Genomic DNA, 23735 nt, shown 5'->3' on the forward strand with positions numbered 1-23735 from the left:
GCACCCCCGGTCCCGTGGGTGAAAAGTAAGTGCACCCCCGATCCCGGGTGTGAAAAGTAAGTGCACCCCAGGTCCCGTGGGTGAAAAGTAAGTGCACCCCCAGTCCCATGGGTGAAAAGTAAGTGCACCCCCGCTCCCGTGGGTGAAAAGTATTGCACCCCGATCCCGTGTGTGAAAAGTAAGTGCACCCCCGGACTCGTGGGTGAAAAGTAAGTGCACCCCCGTACCCGTGGGTGAAAAGTAAGTGCACCCCCGGTCCCGTGGGTGAAAAGTAAGTGCACCCCCGGTCCCGTGGGTGAAAAGTAAGTGCACCCCCGGTCCCGTGGGTGAAAAGTAAGTGCACACCCGGTCCCGTGGGTGAAAAGTAAGTGCACCCCCGGTCCCGTGGGTGAAAAGTAAGTGCACCCCCGGTCCCGTGGGTGAAAAGTAAGTGCACCCCCGGTCCCGTGGGTGAAAAGTAAGTGCACCCCCGGTCCCGTGTGTGAAAAGTAAGTGCACCCCCGGTCCTATGGGTGAAAAGTAAGTGCACCCCCGATCCCGTGGGTGAAAAGTAAGTGCACCCCCGATCCCGTGGGTGAAAAGTAAGTGCACCCCCGATCCCGTGGGTGAAAAGTAAGTGCACCCCTGGTCCCGTGGGTGAAAAGTAAGTGCACCCCTGGTCCCGTGGGTGAAAAGTAAGTGCACCCAGGTCCCGTGTGTGAAAAAGTAAGTGCGCCCCCGCCCCCCAAATCGGACCCTGAGTGACCCCGCCCCCGAATCGGACCCGGAGTGACCCCGCCCACCAAATCGGACCCGGAGTGGCCCCGCCCACCAAATCGGACCCAGAGTGACCCCGCCCACCAAATCGGACCCAGAGTGACCCCGCCCACCAAATCGGACCCAGAGTGACCCCGCCCACCAAATCGGACCCAGAGTGACCCCGCCCACCAAATCGGACCCAGAGTGACCCCGCCCACCAAATCGGACCCAGAGTGACCACGCCCACCAAATCGGACCCTGAGGGGCCCCGCCCACCAAATCGGACCCTGAGGGGCACCGTCCACCAAATCGGACCCTGAGGGGCCCCGCCCACCAAATCGGACCCTGAGGGGTCCCGCCCACCAAATCGGACACTGAGGGGCCCCACCCACCAAATCAGCGCCTGAAGGGCACCCAAGTGTGAAAGTCTTGCAGGGGCAGCCCGGGCACCATTCCAAAGCACTATCTGTAGTTCCTTCAGGAAATACCCATCTAGTTCAAAGTTGCAATTCATCTGACAAATAAAGGAAAAACATGATGACACACAAATAAAAACAGTTATCGTCGATCATCATATAGCAATGGTTATGTTGACATGAAGGTAAAAAAACATTTTGTCTCTTGGACACTGCTAATAAAAAAAATTGTAAAGTGCAAAAAAGACTGAGGCAGAAGGGCGTTACTGAGCCAATCAAACGCTAATCACAGCGATCATAAATGTGGAGAAGATGGAAAAAAATGGCTCCATCTTCTCCATTCTGTCAGTCCGTGAAAATCTCTCCTGATGATTTCTGAGTGCGGTCTGATTTTTTTGATGGGCCCATAAACTTGCATGGCCGAGTGTGATCTATTTATAGATGAAAATCATACATACTGTGATTTTTTTTAATCAGACAGATTCTGTCCGATTAAAAAATTGGACATGTGTATGGCCCCTTAGAATAACATTGGTCCGAGTGCAGTACAATGCTTGAAGCTCGCAGATAGTTGAAGCGCAGAGAGTGCAAAATGGTCGTTTTCCCTTGAAGTTCCCAAACCATTCTCTTTCTGCCATGTTTTAAGGATATGAAATAAAAGAAAGTTTTACACAGACGGTGAGTGCCACCTCTTTTTGCTTATTCTGGACACACGTTTAAACTTTTTTTCTGGTGTGCACCCCAACTCTTCTTCTGACCAGTGTTTTTGTACCGTCTTAGACAAAATCAAGTGACAGCTGTTAGGCCGGGTTCACACTGCGTTAGCAGGAGCCCGTTCAGCACATACGTCAACGGGCTGCTGACGCAAGTGCCAACATTCTCCATCGCGCTAGCGCAGATAGAGCTTCTGCTAGCTCTATCTGCACTAGCAGTGACGGACCCGGAAACGCTGCAGCCCGCGTCTCGGGGTCCGTCACTCAATGATGGCACATCCCTAGCGCACGCCCATTGTGGGTGTGCGCTAGTGATGCGTCCAACATTGCAGTCAATGGCGCCGTTAACGGACTACGTTACACCGCGTTATGCCGCGGTGTAACGTAGTCCGTCTAACAGACTGCCAGGACGCAATGTGAACCCAGCATTAGGGATTTGGTGCCGGTTTTCTTCTCTGTAATTTGTTGCACATTGACAATGTTTTGTCGGATCACACTCTGACCAAAAATACAGTTGTCTGCATGAGTCGTATTAATTGCTGATACCCAGATACACTCGATTGGATTCATGCCTTGAATATGTTGTCCCTTTCAATAAGGTGTCTCTTTAATCATGGCTGAGTATGTGGATTCAATCATTTTGGGTCTATGCCTACAGCACCAATTTGCTTTTGCCCAATGACATCTTTGAGAGCTGAGGCATGATCAGACCCTGATGATTGACAGTGTGACTTCCATCAGCATGACTTAGGTTCTAGTGGTAAGCAAATCTTAATATCTAATAAACCATATGGAGCTAGTTTATTTCTTACAGTCCAATAATGGAGCTGTCAATAGAACGATTAGTTGCTTGCCTTAATTAACCAGAGCAGTAAGAGACCAAAGAACAATACTTCCCTCCATGATGCAGCATTTGAATATAGATTATTCCACTCAGAATAAAGCACCCATCTCAGGGTTGTGATCAATATTACTGCTCCACTCTATCCATTCATTACTCACTGCGCTCATCGACTCTCACTTAATTTCTCATCCCTTTTCCAAAAATCATTAACTAGCAATCAGGTGACTAATCTTCTGGAGCAGTAATTGGCCGACGAGTCTATAATTTATCCTTATGTGTTCCTTCTCTGAAGAGTTCTCATTTCTATAGATTTCAGAGATCATCACTTCTGATATTAATGTCCTCTCTGGAGCAATACAATGAGCAATTTCACTCCCAACTGTTTCATGCTCTAACTATCTCATTAGTTGTAAAGCTGCCCCATAAGTACCTGATCCTAATATTTTATACTGAATTTCCATTGTTTATTTAACGAGTTGCTTTCCAGAAATCACTTGACTGAAACTGTTCCCAAATTAATTGCATGTTTATTAATTATTCATTGGCAGAAATATTGCTGATCGAGATAAAGCATGCATATTACAATAGGTCTGCATTATAGTAGTTATAGTCTTCTACATAGGAGCAGTATTATAGTAGTTTTATTCTTGTACATAGGGGACAGTATTATAGTAGTTATATTCTTGTACATAGGAGACAGTATTATAGTAGTTATATTCTTGTACATAGGGGACAGTATTATAGTAGTTATATTCTTGTACATAGAGACAATATTATAGTAGTTATATTCTTGTACATGGAGCAGTATTATAGTAGTTATAGTCTTCTACATAGGAGCAGTATTATAGTAGTTTTATTCTTGTACATAGGGGACAGTATTATAGTAGTTATATTCTTGTACATAGGAGACAGTATTATAGTAGTTATATTCTTGTACATAGGGGACAGTATTATAGTAGTTATATTCTTGTACATAGAGACAATATTATAGTAGTTATATTCTTGTACATAGGGGCAGTATTATAGTGGTTATATTCTTGTACATAGGGGCAGTATTAGGCTATGTGCACACGTTCAGGATTTCTTGCAGAAAATTCCTGAGAATTCCGGACATTTTCTGCAAGAAATCTGCAAGAAAACCGCATGCGTTTTTGCCGCGATTTTGCCGCGGTTTTGACGCGTTTTTGCCGCGGTTTTTTTCCGGACACTTCCCAATGCATTTTGGAGTGGGAAATTGGCAAAAAAAAAAACGGGAAATTAATGAACATGCTGCGGTTTTTACCGTTATGCGTTTTTTTCGCGGAAAAAAACGCATCATGTGCACAAAACATGCAGAATACATTCTAAATGATAGGATGCTTATTGTATGCGTTTTTTTGGCGGTTTTATAGCGGTTTTATCGGGAAAAACCGCGAAAAAAACACGAAAAAAACTCAACGTGTGCACACAGCCTTATAGTAGTTATATTCTTGCACATAGGAGCCAAATTATAGCAGTTATATTCTCGTACATAGTAGCAGCATTATAGTAGTTATATTCTTGTACATAGGGGCAGTATTATAGTAGTTATATTCTCGTACATAGGGGCAGTATTATAGTAGTTATAGTCTTGTACATAGGTGCAGTATTATAGTAATTATATTCTTGTATATAGGAGCAGTATTATAGTAGTTATATTCTTGTACATAGGGGCAGTATTATAGTAGTTATATTCTCGTACATAGGAGAAGTATTATAGTAGTTATATTCTTGTACATAGGTGCAATATTATAGTAGTTATATTCTTGTATATAGGAGCAGTATTATAGTAGTTATATTCTTGTACATAGGGGCAGTATTATAGTAGTTATTTTCTCGTACATAGGAGAAGTATTATAGTAGTTATATTCTTGTACATAGGGGCAGTATTATAGTAGTTATATTCTTGTACATAGGGGCAGTATTATAGTAGTTATATTCTTGTACATAGGAGCAGTATTATAGTAGTTATATTCTTGTACAAAGGAGCAGTATTATAGTAGTTATATTCTTGTACATAGAGGGAGTATTACAGTAGTTATATTCTTGTACATAGGGGCAGTATTATAGTAGTTATATTCTTGTACATAGGTGCAGTATTATAGTAGTTATATTCTTGTACATAGGTGCAGTATTATAGTAGTTATATTCTTGTACATAGGGGCAGTGTCATGATCCCAATGGCAGGGGATCACAAAAAGGACAAGCACAGATACAAACAAGCTCTAGGGCGATGGAACCTGAGCTGACCGCGACCCTGAACCTAACACACAAATAAAAGTAGCCGGGGAACGTGCCTACGATGATCCTAGACGTCTCGCTCCAGCCGAAGATCTAACTTCCCCTATCAGAAGAAACACAGACCTCTCTTGCCTCCAGAGAAATACCCCACAGCAAATAGCAGCCCCCCACATATAATGACGGTGAAATAAGAGGAAAGCACATACGTAGTATGAAAACAGTTTCAGCAAAATGAGGCCCGCTAAAGCTAGATAGCAGAGGATACAAAAGTGAACTGCGCGGTCAGCGAAAAACCCTTCAAAAAACCATCCTGAAATTACTTGAACTCATGTGCCAACTCATGGTACATGAAAAGCAATTTCAGCCCACTAGAGCAACCAGCAGCAGAGAATCACATATCTGCAGGCTGGACTAAAAACCAAATTAAGCAAAACACAACACAGGAAAATCCAAACTTAGCTTGTCCAGAAGGTTCTAGGAGCAGGGAGCAGAGGTAACAAGACACACTGGATACATTGATAACCGGCGAGGAAATGCCAGCAAAGCCAGGTTAAATAGGAAACTCCCATATGCTGATGGAACAGGTGGAACCCAGAAACCCAGGAAAGACAAGTCACCCAGTACCATCAGTAACCACCAGAGGGAGCCCAAAAACAGAACTCACAACAGTACCCCCCCCTTGAGGAGGGGTCACCGAACCCTCACGAGAACCACCAGGGCGACCAGGATGAGCCCTATGAAAAGCGCGAACCAAATCATCAGCATGAACATCCGAGGCAACCACCCAAGAATTATCCTCCTGACCATAACCCTTCCACTTGACCAAATACTGGAGTTTCCGTCTGGAAACACGAGAATCCAAGATCTTCTCCACAACATACTCCAATTCTCCCTCCACCAGCACTGGAGCAGGAGGCTCAAGAGAAGGAACAACAGGTACCTCATACTTCCGCAACAACGACCGATGAAACACATTATGAATAGCAAACGATGCCGGGAGATCCAAACGAAACGACACAGGGTTAAGAATTTCCAAGATCCTATAGGGACCGATGAACCGAGGCTTGAACTTAGGAGAAGAGACCTTCATAGGAACAAAACGAGAAGACAACCACACCAAGTCACCAACAAGAAGTCGAGGACCCACGCGGCGACGGCGATTAGCAAACTGCTGAGCCTTCTCCTGGGACAACTTCAAATTGTCCACCACATGACTCCAAATCCGATGCAACCTATCCACCACCATGTCCACTCCAGGACAATCAGAAGGTTCCACCTGACCAGAGGAAAAACGAGGATGAAACCCCGAATTACAAAAGAAAGGAGAAACCAAGGGAGCAGAACTAGCCCGATTATTAAGCGCAAACTCGGCCAGCGGCAAATAGGTAACCCAGTCATCCTGATCAGCAGAAACAAAACACCTTAAATAAGTTTCCAAGGTCTGATTAGTTCGTTCAGTCTGGCCATTCGTCTGAGGATGGAATGCAGACGAAAAGGACAAATCAATGCCCATCTTAGCACAGAAAGTCCGCCAAAATCTAGACACAAACTGGGATCCCCTGTCAGAAACGATGTTCTCAGGAATCCCATGCAAACGAACCACATTCTGAAAAAACAGAGGGACCAACTCAGAGGAGGAAGGCAACTTAGGCAAGGGTACCAGATGAACCATTTTAGAAAAGCGATCACACACAACCCAGATGACGGACATTTTTTGAGAGACAGGGAGATCCGAAATAAAGTCCATGGAAATGTGCGTCCAAGGCCTCTTCGGGATAGGCAAAGGTGACAACAATCCACTGGCCCGAGAACAGCAAGGCTTAGCCCGAGCACAAACCTCATAAGACTGCACAAAAGAACGCACATCCCTCGACAAGGAAGGCCACCAAAAAGACCTGGCCACCAAGTCTCTAGTACCAAATATTCCAGGATGACCTGCCAACGCAGAAGAATGGACCTCGGAGATGACTCTACTGGTCCAATTATCCGGAACAAACAGTCTCTCAGGCGGACAACGATCAGGTTTAGCCACCTGAAACTCCTGCAAAGCACGTCGCAAGTCTGGGGAGACAGCAGACAAAATCACCCCATCCCTAAGGATACCAGAGGGCTCAGAATTTCCAAGGGAGTCAGGCACAAAACTCCTAGAAAGAGCATCCGCCTTCACATTCTTTGAACCTGGCAGGTATGAAACCACAAAATTGAAACGAGAGAAAAACAGTGACCAACGAGCCTGTCTAGGATTCAGACGCCTGGCAGACTCAAGGTAAATCAAATTTTTGTGATCAGTCAAGACCACCACACGATGTCTAGCACCCTCTAGCCAATGACGCCACTCCTCAAATGCCCACTTCATGGCCAAAAGTTCCCGATTACCAACATCATAATTCCGCTCAGCCGGCGAAAACTTTCTAGAAAAAAACGCGCATGGCTTCATCACTGAGCCATCGGAGCTTCTCTGTGACAAAACCGCCCCCGCTCCAATCTCGGAAGCATCAACCTCAACCTGAAAAGGGAGCGAAACATCTGGCTGACGCAACACAGGAGCAGAAGAAAACCGGCGCTTAAGTTCCTGAAAGGCCTCCACAGCCGCAGGAGACCAATTAGCAACATCAGCACCCTTCTTAGTCAAATCCATCAAAGGCTTAACAACACTAGAAAAATTAGTTATAAAACGACGATAGAAATTAGCAAAGCCCAAGAACTTCTGTAGACTCTTAAGAGATGTAAGGCTGCGTCCAGTCACAAATAGCCTGAACCTTGACGGGATCCATCTCAATAGTAGAAGGGGAAAAAATATACCCCAAGAAAGAAATCTTCTGGACTCCAAAGAGACACTTTGAGCCTTTTACAAACAAGGAATTGGCCCGCAGGACCTGAAACACCTTCCTGACCTGCTGAACATGAGACTCCCAGTCATCAGAAAAAACCAAAATATCATCCAAATACACAATCATAAATTTATCCAGATATTCACGGAAAATATCGTGCATAAAGGACTGGAAGACTGAAGGAGCATTAGAAAGTCCAAAAGGCATTACCAAATACTCAAAATGGCCCTCAGGCGTATTAAATGCGGTTTTCCACTCATCACCTTGCTTTATTCGTATAAGATTATACGCACCCCGAAGATCAATCTTAGTGAACCATTTAGCCCCCTTAATGCGAGCAAACAAATCAGTCAACAATGGCAAAGGATACTGATATTTTACGGTAATCTTATTCAAAAGACGATAATCTATACAAGGCCTCAAGGAACCATCTTTCTTGGCCACGAAAAAAAAACCGGCTCCCAAAGGGGACAAAGATGGACGGATATGTCCCTTTTCCAAGGACTCCTTAACATAATCCCGCATAGCAGTATGCTCTGGCACTGACAGATTGAACAAACGACCTTTAGGAAATTTACTGCCCGGAATTAAATTTATAGCACAATCGCAATCCCTGTGAGGAGGAAGCGAACTGAGCTTAGGCTCCTCAAAAACATCCCGATAGTCAGACAAAAACACAGGAATCTCAGAAGGAGTAGATGAAGCGATAGAAATCGGAGGTGCATCATCATGAACCCCCTGACAACTCCAGCTTAACACAGACACTGATTTCCAGTCAAGGACTGGATTATGAGTTTGTAACCATGGCAGACCAAGTACTAGAACATCATGCAAATTATACAGTACCAGGAAGCGAATCACCTCCTGATGAACGGGAGTCATACGCATGGTCACTTGTGTCCAGTACTGAGGTTTATTCATAGCCAAAGGTGTAGAGTCAATTCCCTTCAAAGGAATAGGGACTTCCAGAGGCTCCAGACTAAACCCACAGCGATTGGCAAATGACCAATCCATAAGACTCAGGGCAGCGCCTGAATCCACATAGGCATCGACGGAAATGGATGATAATGAACAAATCAGAGTCACAGACAGAATGAACTTAGACTGTAAAGTACTAATGGCAACAGACTTATCAACCTTTTTTGTGCGTTTAGAGCATGCTGATATAACATGAGCTGAATCACCACAATAAAAGCACAACCCTTTTTTCCGCCTATACTTTTGCCGTTCACTTCTGGACTGAATTCTATCACATTGCATTATCTCAGGTGACGGTTCAGACGACACCGCCAAATGATGCACAGGTTTGCGCTCCCGTAAACGCCGATCAATCTGAACAGCCATAGTCATAGACTCATTCAGACCAGCAGGCGCAGGGAACCCCACCATAACATCTTTAATGGCCTCAGAAAGGCCATCTCTAAACTTTGCAGCCAGAGCGCACTCATTCCACTGAGTAAGTACCGACCACTTCCGAAATTTTTGACAATAAATTTCTGCTTCATCTTGCCCCTGAGAGAGGGCCAACAAAGCTTTTTCAGCCTGAATCTCTTGGTTAGGTTCCTCATAGAGAAAAAACGCATCTGCATTAAGCAACACAGGGTCCCCTGGTGCCAATGCAAATGCCCAATCCTGAGGGTCACCCCGCAGGAAAGATATAATTATCTTGACTTGCTGAGCAGGGTCTCCAGAGGAGCGAGATTTCAAAGAAAGAAACAACTTGCAATTGTTCCTAAAATTCAGAAAACGAGATCTATCTCCAGAAAAAAACTCTGCGACAGGAATTCTAGGTTCAGACATAGGAGCATGTACAACAAAATCCTGTATATTTTGAACCTTAGTGGCAAGATTATTCAGGCTGGAAGCCAAACTCTGGACGTCCATGATAAACAGCTGAGATCAGAGCCATTCAAAGATTAAGAGGAGGAGGAAGTAGCCAGGCTGCAATAAGGCTAGGCAGCAAACTCTGAGGGGGAAAAAAAAAAAAAAAAACTTCCTCAGACTACTTATCCTCCTACTTCAGCCAATACAATTAACACTTTGTGGGCCGGTTATACTGTCATGATCCCAATGGCAGGGGATCACAAAAAGGACAAGCACAGATACAAACAAGCTCTAGGGCGATGGAACCTGAGCTGACCGCGACCCTGAACCTAACACACAAATAAAAGTAGCCGGGGAACGTGCCTACGATGATCCTAGACGTCTCGCTCCAGCCGAAGATCTAACTTCCCCTATCAGAAGAAACACAGACCTCTCTTGCCTCCAGAGAAATACCCCACAGCAAATAGCAGCCCCCCACATATAATGACGGTGAAATAAGAGGAAAGCACATACGTAGTATGAAAAGTTTCAGCAAAATGAGGCCCGCTAAAGCTAGATAGCAGAGGATACAAAAGTGAACTGCGCGGTCAGCGAAAAACCCTTCAAAAAACCATCCTGAAATTACTTGAACTCATGTGCCAACTCATGGTACATGAAAAGCAATTTCAGCCCACTAGAGCAACCAGCAGCAGAGAATCACATATCTGCAGGCTGGACTAAAAACCAAATTAAGCAAAACACAACACAGGAAAATCCAAACTTAGCTTGTCCAGAAGGTTCTAGGAGCAGGGAGCAGAGGTAACAAGACACACTGGATACATTGATAACCGGCGAGGAAATGCCAGCAAAGCCAGGTTAAATAGGAAACTCCCATATGCTGATGGAACAGGTGGAACCCAGAAACCCAGGAAAGACAAGTCACCCAGTACCATCAGTAACCACCAGAGGGAGCCCAAAAACAGAACTCACAACAGGGCAGTATTATAGTAGTTATATTCTCGTACATAGGGGCAGTATTATAGCAGTTATATTCTTGTACATAGGAGGCAGTATTATAGCAGTTATATTCTTGTACATAGGAGCAGTATTATAGCAGTTATATTCTTGTACATAGGGACAGTATTATAGTAGTTATATTCCTGTACATAGGGGTAGTATTATAGTAGTTATATTCTTGCACATAGCGAGCAGTATTATAGCAGTTATATTCTTGTACATAGGAGCAGTATTATAAAGGTTTTATTATTGTAAATAGAGAGCAATATTACAGTAGTTTTATTCTTGTACATAGGAGCAGTATTATAGTAGGTGTATTATTGTACATATGAGCAGTATTATAGTAGTTATATTTTTGTACGTAGGAGGCACTATTATAGCATGTATATTATTGTACATAGGAACATTATTATAGTAGTTATATTATTGTACATAGGAGCAGTATTATAGTAGTTTTATTATGCATGGGAGCAGTATTATAGTAGGTATATTATTGTACATAGGAACATTATTATAGTAGTTATATTATTGTACATAGGAGCAGTATTATAGTAGTTTTATTCTTGTACATAGGAGCAGTATTATAGTAGTTAAATTATTGTACATAGGAGCAGTATTATAGTAGTTTTATTCTTGTACATAGGAATATTATTATAGTAGTTATATTATTGTAGATAGGAACAGTATTATAGTAGTTTTATTCTTGTACATAGGAGCAGTATTATAGTAGGTATATATCTGTACATAGGAGCAGTATTACAGTAGTTATATTCTTGTACATAGGAGCAGTATTATAGTAGTTATATTCTTATACATAGGAGCAGTATTATAGTAGGTATATTCTGGTACATAGGGGACAGTATTATAGTAGTTATATTCTTGTATATAGGATCAGTGTTATAGAATTTATATTCTTGTATATAGGAGCAGTATTATAGTAGTTATATTCTTGTACATAGAGAGCAATATTATAGTATTTTCTATTCTTGTACATAGGAGCAGTATTATAGTAGGTATATTATTGTACATAGGGGTAGTATTATAGTAGTTATTTTCTTATACATAGGAGCAGTATTATAGTAGTAAAATTCTTGTATTTCTTGTATATAGGAGACAATATTATAGTAGTTATTCATTGGCAGAAGTATTGCTGATAGAGATAAAGCATGCATATTACAATAGAGGTCTGTATTATAGAAGTTATATTCTTGTACATAGCGAGCAATATTATAGTAGTTTTATTTTTTTTACATAGGAGCAGTATTATAGTAGTTATATCCTTGCACATAGGAGGCAGTATTATAGTAGTTATATTGTTAAACATAGGAGCAGTATTATAGTAGTTATATTCTTGTATAGAGCAGTATTATAGTAGTTATATTCTTGAGCATAGGAGCAGTATTATAGCAGTTATATTCTTGTACATAGGAGCTGTATTATAGTAGTTATATTCTTGTACATAGGAGCAGTATTATAGTAGTTTTATTCTTGTACATAGGAGCAGTATTTAACTAGGTATATTCTTGTACATAGGGGCAGTATTATAGTAGTTATATTTTTGTACATAGCGAGCAATATTATAGTAGTTTTATTCTTGTACATAGGAGCAGTATTATAGTAGTTATATTCTTCTACATAGGAGGCAGTATTATAGTAGTTATATTCTTAATCATAGGAGCAGTATTATAGTAGGTATATTCTTGCACATAGCGAGCAGTATAATAGCAGTTATATTTTGTATTTCTTGTATATAGGGGACAGTATTATAGAAGTTATATTATTGTACATAGGATCAGTGTTATAAAAGTTATATTCGTGTATATCGGAGCAGTATTATAATAGTTATATTCTTGTTCTTGTTCATAGGAGCAGTATTATAGTAGTTTTATTCTTGTACATAGGGAACAATATTATATACAATATTATAGTAGTTATATTCTTGTACATAAGAGCCAGTATTATAGTAGCTATATTCTCGTACATAGGAGACAGTATTATAGTAGATATATTCTTGTACATAGGAGCAGTATTATAGTAGTTATAGTCTTGTAAACAGGAGCATTATTATAGTAGTTATATTCTTGTACATAGGGAACAATATTATAGTAGTTATATTCTTCTACATAAGAGCCAGTATTATAGTAGATATATTCTCGTACATAGGAGACAGTATTATAGTAGTTATATTCTTGTACATAGGAGCAGTATTATAGTAGTTATATTCTTGTAAACAGGAGCATTATTATAGTAGTTATATTCTTGTACATAGGGAACAATATTATAGTAGTTATATTCTTCTACATAAGAGCCAGTATTATAGTAGATATATTCTCGTACATAGGAGACAGTATTATAGTAGTTATATTCTTGTACATAGGAGCAGTATTATAGTAGTTATATTCTTGTAAACAGGAGCATTATTATAGTAGTTATATTCTTGTACATAGGGAGCAGTATTAGAGTTGATAAATTCTTTTATACAGGAGGCAGCACTATATTGGGCATGGAAATGAACAGAAAAGGACCTGTGAGCAGGACTTCTGTATGTGCCTCCCCCTGTCTGGCTCCACCTACACATACACTTGTAAATTTATGTGCATATTCACATTAGGCATACATATATGCCCACATTCTGTCTGGCACCTGATATAGTTTGTACAGGCTTGGGGCTCAAGTTTGCAGTCACTATATGTGACTGTAGACTTATATAAATCCTCACAGCATGAGCACTGCTGGCTGTCAGGATTCTACAGTGTCAGCGCTGGCAGCAGACGGGCACGTGACTACAAGTAAGCGATTTGCTAAAATGCGGTCACGTGCTCACTAAATACTAAAACCCTAAAAGATGAACAGTTGGTATGCATGGAACATGTACAGTGGGGCAAAAAAGTATTTAGTCAGTCAGCAATAGTGCAAGTTCCACCACTTAAAAAGATGAGAGGCGTCTGTAATTTACATCATAGGTAGACCTCAACTATGGGAGACAAACTGAGAAAAAAAAATCCAGAAAATCACATTGTCTGTTTTTTTATCATTTTTTTTGCATATTATGGTGGAAAATAAGTATTTGGTCAGAAACAAACAATCAAGATTTCTGGCTCTCACAGACCTGTAACTTCTTCTTTAAGAGTCTCCTCTTTCCTCCACTCATTACCTGTAGTAATGGCACCTGTTTAAACTTGTTATCAGTATAAAAAGACACCTGTGCACACCCTCAAACAGTCTGACTCCAAACTCCACTATGGTGAAGACCAAAGAGCTGTCAAAGGACGCCAGAAACAAAATTGTAGCCCTGCACCAGGCTGGGAAGACTGAATCTGCAATAGCCAACCAGCTTGGAGTGAAGAAATCAACAGTGGGAGCAATAATTAGAAAATGGAAGACATACAAGACCACTGATAATCTCCCTCGATCTGGGGCTCCACGCAAAATCCCACCCCGTGGGGTCAGAATGATCACAAGAACGGTGAGCAAAAATCCCAGAACCACGCGGGGGGACCTAGTGAATGAACTGCAGAGAGCTGGGACCAATGTAACAAGGCCTACCTTGTAACACACTACGCCACCATGGACTCAGATCCTGCAGTGCCAGACGTGTCCCACTGCTTAAGCCAGTACATGTCCGGGCCCGTCTGAAGTTTACTAGAGAGCATTTGGATGATCCAGAGGAGTTTTGGGAGAATGTCCTATGGTCTGATGAAACCAAACTGGAACTGTTTGGTAGAAACACAACTTGTCATGTTTGGAGGAAAAAGAATACTGAGTTGCATCCATCAAACACCATACCTACTGGAAAGCATGGTGGTGGAAACATCATGCTTTGGGGCTGTTTCTCTGCAAAGGGGCCAGGACGACTGATCCGGGTACATGAAAGAATGAATGGGGCCATGTATCGTGAGATTTTGAGTGCAAACCTCCTTCCATCAGCAAGGGCATTGAAGATGAAACGTGGCTGGGTCTTTCAACATGACAATGATCCAAAGCACACCGCCAGGGCAACGAAGGAGTGGCTTCGTAAGAAGCATTTCAAGGTCCTGGAGTGGCCTAGCCAGTCTCCAGATCTCAACCCTATAGAAAACCTTTGGAGGGAGTTGAAAGTCCGTGTTGCCAAGCGAAAAGCCAAAAACATCACTGCTCTAGAGGAGATCTGCATGGAGGAATGGGCCAACATACCAACAACAGTGTGTGGCAACCTTGTGAAGACTTACAGAAAACATTTGACCTCTGTCATTGCCAACAAAGGATATATTACAAAGTATTGAGATGAAATTTTGTTTCTGACCAAATACTTATTTTCCACCATAATATGCAAATAAAATGTTAAAAAAACAGACAATGTGATTTTCTGGATTTTTTTTTCTCAGTTTGTCTCCCATAGTTGAGGTCTACCTATGATGTAAATTACAGACGCCTCTCATCTTTTTAAGTGGTGGAACTTGCACTATTGCTGACTGACTAAATACTTTTTTGCCCCACTGTATGTGCATGTCCCCTCTGGCCATCAAACAGACACAACTTACAATAAAGACAAAATGAGCAAAAACCCTGCAGTAAATAAATAAATAAATAGAAAAAGCACATGAAAAAACATAGGGTACTTAGTTAACATAATATTGATCCAAAAATGTAGAAGTCATCTCACCAGTAGAGATGAGAGCACCTTTAAAGGTTCAGTTCGGATATGTTGGCCGAACTTCCCGATGTTCACTGAACATGTTTGCCGAACATAAGAATATCAGTGAATTTAATGGGAGGCAAAACCAAATGCATAGACAACACCTTCAGGGGGCCCAAAAGCTGCAAAAACAGCTCAAATTAGGTACAGACACCAGGAAAAGTGGCATCACTTGCGCTATAAACAATTTTTAAAAAATGACGTCACTTGCCCTGCAACCCTCAGCTGTCAGCGATAGCAAGGTTGGTTATCAAGAATAGAGGGGTCTCTGTGCTGGTATTCTCAGGCTGGTAATGGGCTATGGATATTGTCCCACTCCCCAGCCTAAAAATAACAGCCCACAGCCGCCGAAAAATGTTGCATCTATTAGATGCACCAATACTGGCGCTTTGTCTGGCTTTTCCCACTTGCCCTGATGCAGTGGCAAGTGGGGTGATAGCTGGGGAGGTTGATGTCACCTTTGTATTGTCATGTGACATTAAGTCCAGAGGATAGTAATGCAGAGGCGTCTACTAGACACACCCATAAAGTCCTTTAATGGAAAGAATGACATAGACTCTTTTAATTCATCTAAATTAAACCATTCTCACATCATCGCCCAGTCCACTGAAGCCAATGTCTCCTGTAACAGAATTAATCCCTTCCCGACATGCGCCGTACATATACTGCTCGGTGGAAACTGTTTTCCCACGAACAGCAGAATATGTACGCCGCAGCAATCATGTGGACTCACGCGATCAGGTGCGGGGATCAGCTCTGTGTGAGAGCTCCCTGAGTGCTCCCCATTATAACAACGTGATTCGATTGTGTTGTTCTGATGGTCTCCATGGAGATCCCCAGCCCCGAGATGGCCACTGTGTCCTTCAGGAAAGATGGCTTCTCAGTGCCTGCTCAGAGCAGGTGCTGAGAAGCCTCCTCACTGCCTGTCAGATGCTGTTGAGATACTCTGCATGCAGAAGCACTGCAGAGCATAAGATAAGCAATCTGATACTGTACAGTGATTTCCAATCCGTGTCACAATGTATAAAAGTTTTTTAAAAATTATTAAAAAATGAAAAAAAAATATTTTTTAAATCCCCAAATACAGAACAAAAAAAGAAATAAATATTTTTCCAATAAATTTATGTAAAAACAAAAATAAACAGAAAAAATACACATATTTGGTATCGCTGCGTCCGTAACGATTCGTTCTATAAAACTGTCCCACTAGTTAACCCCTTGTCGGGATCACACTCAGTCGGAGCAGCCTTTGGAAGTGGTGAATCACCAGAAATAATACACAAGACACGTCTTGTATAGTGTATCACTGGGAAGTCTCTGAAGCACGCCTGCCTTCAATGTGCTATCCCTTCTTTATATAGTTGTTTCAGTAGGTTTACTGGTTATACAAGTTTTGCATGTTTAAACAAAGAGACAAAACAGGAAAGAAAGAAAAGAAAAGAAAACAGTTTCGTGGGCGGCAGTTTCACAACAAACAGTACAAAGGCAATTCCACAGACAGGAAAAACAGGATTTCATACTATAGCTAAAATGTCCTTGAATGGACAGGTCAATATTTATCACAAATTCTTTTTATTTTTGTTCATTGAGGTAATCATTTTTGTTCTGCTCTTCACAATCCCCCCTTTGACATATTCCATTCAAAACCTTGTCGATCATTTTAGTCATTCTTTTTGTGATATTACAAAGAAAAACTTTATATTCTCGCATCCATTACACAAAATTTATTTGTGCATACCGAGATACCCTTGAGTACAACCTTGAACAATACATATATAATTACAATAACCATAACTGTATGTATTAGGATTTGCATAATCCCGGTAACCCACCCACCGATCCCTCTGAACCAATTGGCCGGGTTAAGAAAAGAAAAGGTATCTGACCACCAGCTATCCTTATTTTGGTCATTGTCTTTGTCATACTGATACCTGAGTCGTTGTACGTCTTTTAATTTAAATCTCATACTCATAGTACTATTCGGGTCTATATAATGACAGCAGGTGGGTCCGATGATTTGACACATACCCCCTTGTGAGGCAGTTAGGTAATCCAATACCAGGGTATGTTGGTTAGTGACTATTATTGTATTTAATATGTCCAATATATCCCAAATCTGATCATCTAGATAATCCGTGGCTCTAACTAATTTATCCCACATTTGTGTTAACATAGGATAAATAAAAATGGTACTAGCAATTTTGTTGGGAATTCCCATTTGTACTATATGCGGCCTCCCCGAGGGACGTGGTGAGTTATCTGCAGCTCTTTTATACAGTGTGTGCTTGGGCACGGCTTGCATATTCACTTGTTTATTTGAAATTATGAAAGTAGCCGGGGTTAGGCGTCCTAATGTACAAGTACCCTTTATACCTACGGGAAGCCATTTATATGCTCCTTCTCCGCATATCCAAAATGTACCCTCAGGCAGATCCCACAAAGCTGAGTGCTGCAATACCAATCTGTGAGCCAAATCCACAAAACTAGATACATTCTGAAGCATACACCAAGAGGGTTTTTGTCCCAAGGGGCTACAGTACCCGGCTGCGGGATTCCCACATACATGCATTCCGTTGACATACTCATTGGATTCATTACAAACCAGGTTCCCCGGCTTACTTGTACAACTGTCTGCATCACCTTGGGGGAACAACTCAGAATGTTCCCATTTTCTATTATGTATGTATCTTTCCAATACTGTAGGTTTGAAAGCATCAGAGGAAGGGGTGGTTGTACTGAAACTGAGCTGTAGATTTTCAGTGGGGACCTGTCCTAAATCAGTTAATCCAGTCTTATTCCTAGGTACCCATTTTCCTCCCTTGAATGCTAAATATTGTAAGTTGTCTATTTTTCCTGTAAGATTGCCCTGCCACCAAGGAAATTCTACCCATCCCACAATTGGTATGGCGATTGTAGTATTCCATAGTCTAGTATTGCCAGGTTGGTTGTTGGCCAGGTTGTCTGAACAATTAGGCCAAGCGAATATTTCTTCAGCTGACACGGGAACTGCTAGAAAAGGTATACTTGTGGCTGATACTGGTGAATGGGTACAGATCCAACAATCTGCCAGGGGTTGCGTATTATTTAACAAGTCATGCACTAATTTTTTATGATGTTGTACGAATCTATTGTTCAAAGGGGCTAGAGAATTCAGTCTTTCCCATGCCTCCGTTGAGGTTAACATTATTAACATCAATATCATGAGTCTTATACTGCTTTTTTGCAATGGCTTGCATGTATCCATGATGCCTTTCCTTCAAGCTTGACTGCTGTTGGAGTTGTTAACAGGACTTGGAAAGGTCCGTCAAATCTCGGTTCCAGAGTCTTTCTGGTGTGTCTTTTCACGTAGACTTGATCACCAGGTTCCAACTTGTGGCCTCCTTCGAGATTTTCTGGATCTGGAAGGGAAGCAAAAACTTGCGAATGCACTTTAGTTAAACGTTTTTGTAATTCTTGTACATAAGCAGTTAAAGTCTCAGTATTCAACATCAGTTGTTGTGGAATATAACAACCCAAATTTGCTGCTCTACCAAAAAGAATCTCATGTGGTGACAGCTTAGCCTTCCCCCTTGGGGTGTTTCGGATGGAATACAGGGCAAGTGGTAGACACTCGGTCCAAGGCTTTCCTGTTTCTGCCATGGCCTTCTGGATTTTTAATTTTATTGTCCCATTTAATCTTTCCACTTTACCTGAACTCTGTGGATGATATGGAGTGTGAAACTGGTTTTCTACTCCCAACATTTTCATAACATTCTGGAATATTTCCCCAGTAAAATGGGTACCCCTATCTGACTCGATCACCTCAGGCATGCCGTAACGGGGTATCAGTTCATGTGCTATTTTAATGGCAGTAGTTTTTGCTGAGGCTTTACGAACTGGATAAGCCTCTGGCCACCCTGAGAACATGTCCACACACACAAGCACATATTCGTATCCATTGTACCTAGGAAGTTGGATGTAGTCGATCTGGAGTCTTTGAAAGGGATACAGTGGTCTTACATGATGCTTGGTTGGGGTTTTAATGGCCTGACCTGGATTGTGTGCCAGGCATATAGCGCATGCAGCACACATGTTCCGAGCAAAATTACCAAAGCCTGGAGCCAACCACCTTTCTTTTACCTTGAGCGTCATACCATTTGCCGACACATGCGTGGGTAGGTGGAAGTCACTTGCCACTGCGGGGTACCAGGCTCTGGGTAAACACAACAAAGTTCCTTTTTTCCATAATCCTTGCTGATCTTCTGCCCCTTTTTTCTGCCACTGCCCTCCTTCTTCGTCGTCTACCTGTTTCTGAGCTTCCTTCAATCTTTCCTCATCATCTTCAGAGCTATCTAGTGTGTGGGCATGATGTAAGGGTTTTTCGTGCTGCCTGTTTTGCTGCCTTATCGGCTTTATCGTTACCCCTGGCTTCCTCGGTGTCGAGTCTCACATGTGCAGCTACCTTTATCACCGCTATTTCTTTAGTTTCTTGTGCTGCCTCCAGAATCTGTCTAATGAGGGAGGCATGTTTAACAGGTTGGCCTGAAGCAGTCATATAACCTCTGGCTCTCCATATTACGCCAAAATCGAAAATAATGCCATGTGCATATCTAGAATCAGTGTATATGTTTGCTGTCTGATCTTTGGCTATTTTTAGAGCTTCAACTAATGCCGTAAGTTCTGCTTCTTGTGCAGACTGATTAGCAGGGAGAGGTTCTGCTTTCAGCACTTCATGCTGAGTTACTACCGCATAACCTGTATGAAATTGTTCATTCATATCTGCATATCTACTGCCATCTATGAAAAGTTCAAATGTAGCATTACAGAGTGGCTTGTCACGTACATTACATAAGCCCTGAGTCTCTTGTTCCATTAATTGTACACAATCATGCATTGACTTTGATGGGTCAAAGGAGTTGGAGAGTGCAGTTTCAAAGGAGTTGGAGAGTGCAGTTTCCTCAGGTATGGTACCCCCCTCAGACTCTAAAGGGAGCAAAGACGCGAGATTAAGAGTCTGAATCCTGGCAAAGGAAATGTTGGGCGGCAGTAGTAGGGAACATTGGAGACGGAGGTGTCTGGCCATTGAAATATGTTTAGGTTGGACCTGGTTAAGAATGCCATGTACATCATGAGTGGTCTGAACTAGAAGTGGGTGATCAAGAACAATCTCAGAAGCTTTATCTAATAACAGTGAAATTGCGGCTACTACTCTTACACAAGAAGGTGCGGCTCTAGCTACAAGGTCCAGATGAGCTGATATGTATGCCACAGGTCTCTGTTTGTTTCCATGTTTTTGTGTGAGCACCCCTGTAGCATGTGAGGATATCTCAGCTGCCATCAATTGAAAAGGTTTAGTGTAGTCTGGGAGTCCCAAAGCCGGAGCTGATACCAGTGCTGTTTTCAAAGAGGAAAATGACTGTTTAGCCTCTTCACTGAGTGAATATGGTGTGTTGGCAATACAGTCATATAAAGGCTGCATGAGTTGACTTGCATGTATGATCCACTGTCTACAGTGTGAAACAATACCTAGGAAAGCACGCAGCTGTTTGTGATTCCTGGGTTCAAGCATGTTACGTATGGCTTCCGTACGTTGAAATGTGAGGTGTCTGATGCCCTGTGATATGCAGTGACCTAAAAACACGACTGTTGACAAGCCTGGAGTTTCTGTCTATTTACTTTACAGCCTTCTTGCGCTAGGAAAATTAAGAAATTAACAGTTGAGGTAACTGCCGTCTGCTCATCAGGGCAACAAATAAGTAAGTCATCTACATACTGTAGAATGACTACTCCTGGTTCTGGGATGAAATTTTTTAGCACGGTCTGCATTGCTTCAGAGTACAAAGTTGGTGAGTGTACCATACCTTGTGGCAATCTTGTCCATGCTAATTGTTTACCCTTGAATGTAAAGGCAAACAAATGCCAACAGTTCTTATGTAGTGGCACAGAAAAAAATGCGTTTGATAAGTCAATTACCGTAAAATATGCAGCAGTGCTGGGAATTTGAGACAGTAAGGTATGAGGATTCGGTACCACAGGGGTGACCGGTGCCAAAACCTTATTGATTTCCCGTAAGTCGTGCACCATGCGATATTTCACCATAGTTTCTTTGGAGGACACTTTCTTTTTAACAGGACATAAGGGTGTATTGGCGGGTGACCTGATTTCTACCAAAACACCTTGTAACACATAATCCTGAATTTGTTGAGAAATCGCCTGTTCTTGCTGGGCGCTGATGGGGTATTGCCTAAGCTGAGGTAATATGGTTCCCGGGGCAGTTTCTAACAGTATAGGAGCTACTGATAAAAATCCTACATCAGTGTCTCCTTTTGCCCATAGGCTGTCAGGAACACGAGACAAGTCAATTTTTGCTTGTTGAGTGTAAATTTCGGGAAAATCCTCCATTGCCTGTATTCTAACATATGGTTCCAGAGTTTCTGCATCTTCAGGGATGGTCAGCATAACTGTGCCATCTTCTCTAAAATGGATGTTTGCATGCATTTTACTTAAGACATCAGTACCCAACAAGCAGGTAGGTGCACCTTTAGCAAATAAAAATTTGGATACAAAAGTTTTAGGGCCAAAGCTCACATTTAAAGGTTTTGTAAAGGGCAACGCCTGAATTTTACCATCATACCCTTCTGCATATGTAACCTTTGAGGATATATTGTCAGGATATGGTAAAAAGTCCTGATTTAAAATGGAGGCTGTTGCTCCCGTATCTATCAGAAAAGGTACATTTTTACCCTCAACTTCAACTTGTATTATTGGTCTTCTAGAAGGAAGAGAGACCTGCATAACTTTCAGTCATTCTGAGCTGTCTGTTTGATCAGGCACTGGGTTATTTATCCTATTTTTGGGTACAAAGGTTCCTGAATCTATATCTGTTTTTCTCTTCATACATTCCCTTTGGAAATGTCCTGGCTTCTTACAGTAATGACAAGTAAACTTTTGATTAGCAGAGCCAGTATTAGCCTGTGCAATTCTTACTGGCTTAGAATTTTCTCTTAAGTCCATTTCTATCCCTACAGCTTTCTGTCTAGCCAGGTGTGGGTCTTCCAAGGTTCTCCAATCAGGAGCTTTTCCTTCACTTTTGGAGACAATCCATCTATAAAGGTTTTTGTAACTAACCTCATCATTCCTGGAGCGGTTAGATCCATGCCTTCATCTCTGAAATTATTTTCTACACTTAGATAATATTCGTCTACTGATTGTCCAGATTTCTGAGCCACCACTCCCGTTGTTCCTCTCTGCCTCTGTCTCTCCCTCATGAAAACCATTAAGTGATCTACAAATTGTGTACCTGATTCTATCGTTTGTAAGGCACCATCTCCTGCTTGGGGCCTATGTACCTGTAGATTTGCTAATAGCTCCTGGAAGAGTCCAGGAGTCATTTTCATTCTACATAATTCCTCTCCATCTGCCCAAACTCCAGCGTGAGTCTGCATAATTTGCTGTATATATTGTGCAAATCTAACTGGACACTGGGTGGGATCTGGTGCGTTATGCAAGAGAGACATGCCTTCAGCGGGGGACCAAGGGAAATATTGTCGAGTTTGGTGATATCTAGTTCCCATTACTCCGTCAGCACCAGGTTCCCTAAAGGGTCTTGGTACTACCCTAACAGGGGCAAGTACAGCGCCATGTCTAGGTGTACCACAGGCTAGGCAATCATTTCTCCAGTCTGGATTTTGTTGTCCACAGTGCGGACATACCCATCCTCCTGGTCCGGCTAAACTTTGAGGTGGTGTTTGGAGAAAAGATGGGGCATGTGGGTTAAGGTATGGGGGTGGGGTATTTTTAGATTCCACATTTTGTTTTTCTCCACAGCCTGTGGGTCTAATACACCACTTTTTACTCTGTTGATTATATGTCCATCCCTCATTTTCTGCTACCCTAGAGACATCAATCAATGCTTGGATCTGATCTATCCATTTCTTGTCTCTGATTATGCCTTTTTTCCTTTCCTGAATTCCTTCCCATAGTTTTCTACTAAAAGCGTCTGCCCTAGTAACTCCAAACTTACTAAAAATCTTTTTCAGCCCCTTAGTGGCATCTTCACCACTTCTCTCCTTTATGATAGTATAGATATCTAATTCTTCTGGTTCCGACTTTGTTTGCTTATTCCCCATTTTCTTATCCTGAGCTTTCTTGCCCTAGGTGGCGTTTGGGTATGAGAATACCTCGTTACCTTCTTCCTAAGGAGCTAGGATGTCTTTTTCTTGCCCTAGGTGGCGTTTGGGTATGAGAATACCTCGTTACCTTCTTCCTAAGGAGCTAGGATGTTTAAACTGTGTTGATGTAAGAAAATCCTGATTCCTACACCTATAGCAAACAACACAAATGCAACCAGACAGAAAAAGAACATACAACGTATCTTGTCCCAGGCTAATTTATCTGTCCTGGGCTTATACTATCACATACAACGTATTCTTGTCCCAGGCTAATTTATCTGTCCTGGGC

The sequence above is a fragment of the Ranitomeya imitator genome, chromosome 1 (genome assembly GCF_032444005.1).
Source record: "Ranitomeya imitator isolate aRanImi1 chromosome 1, aRanImi1.pri, whole genome shotgun sequence".
Lineage (NCBI taxonomy): Eukaryota > Metazoa > Chordata > Amphibia > Anura > Dendrobatidae > Ranitomeya > Ranitomeya imitator.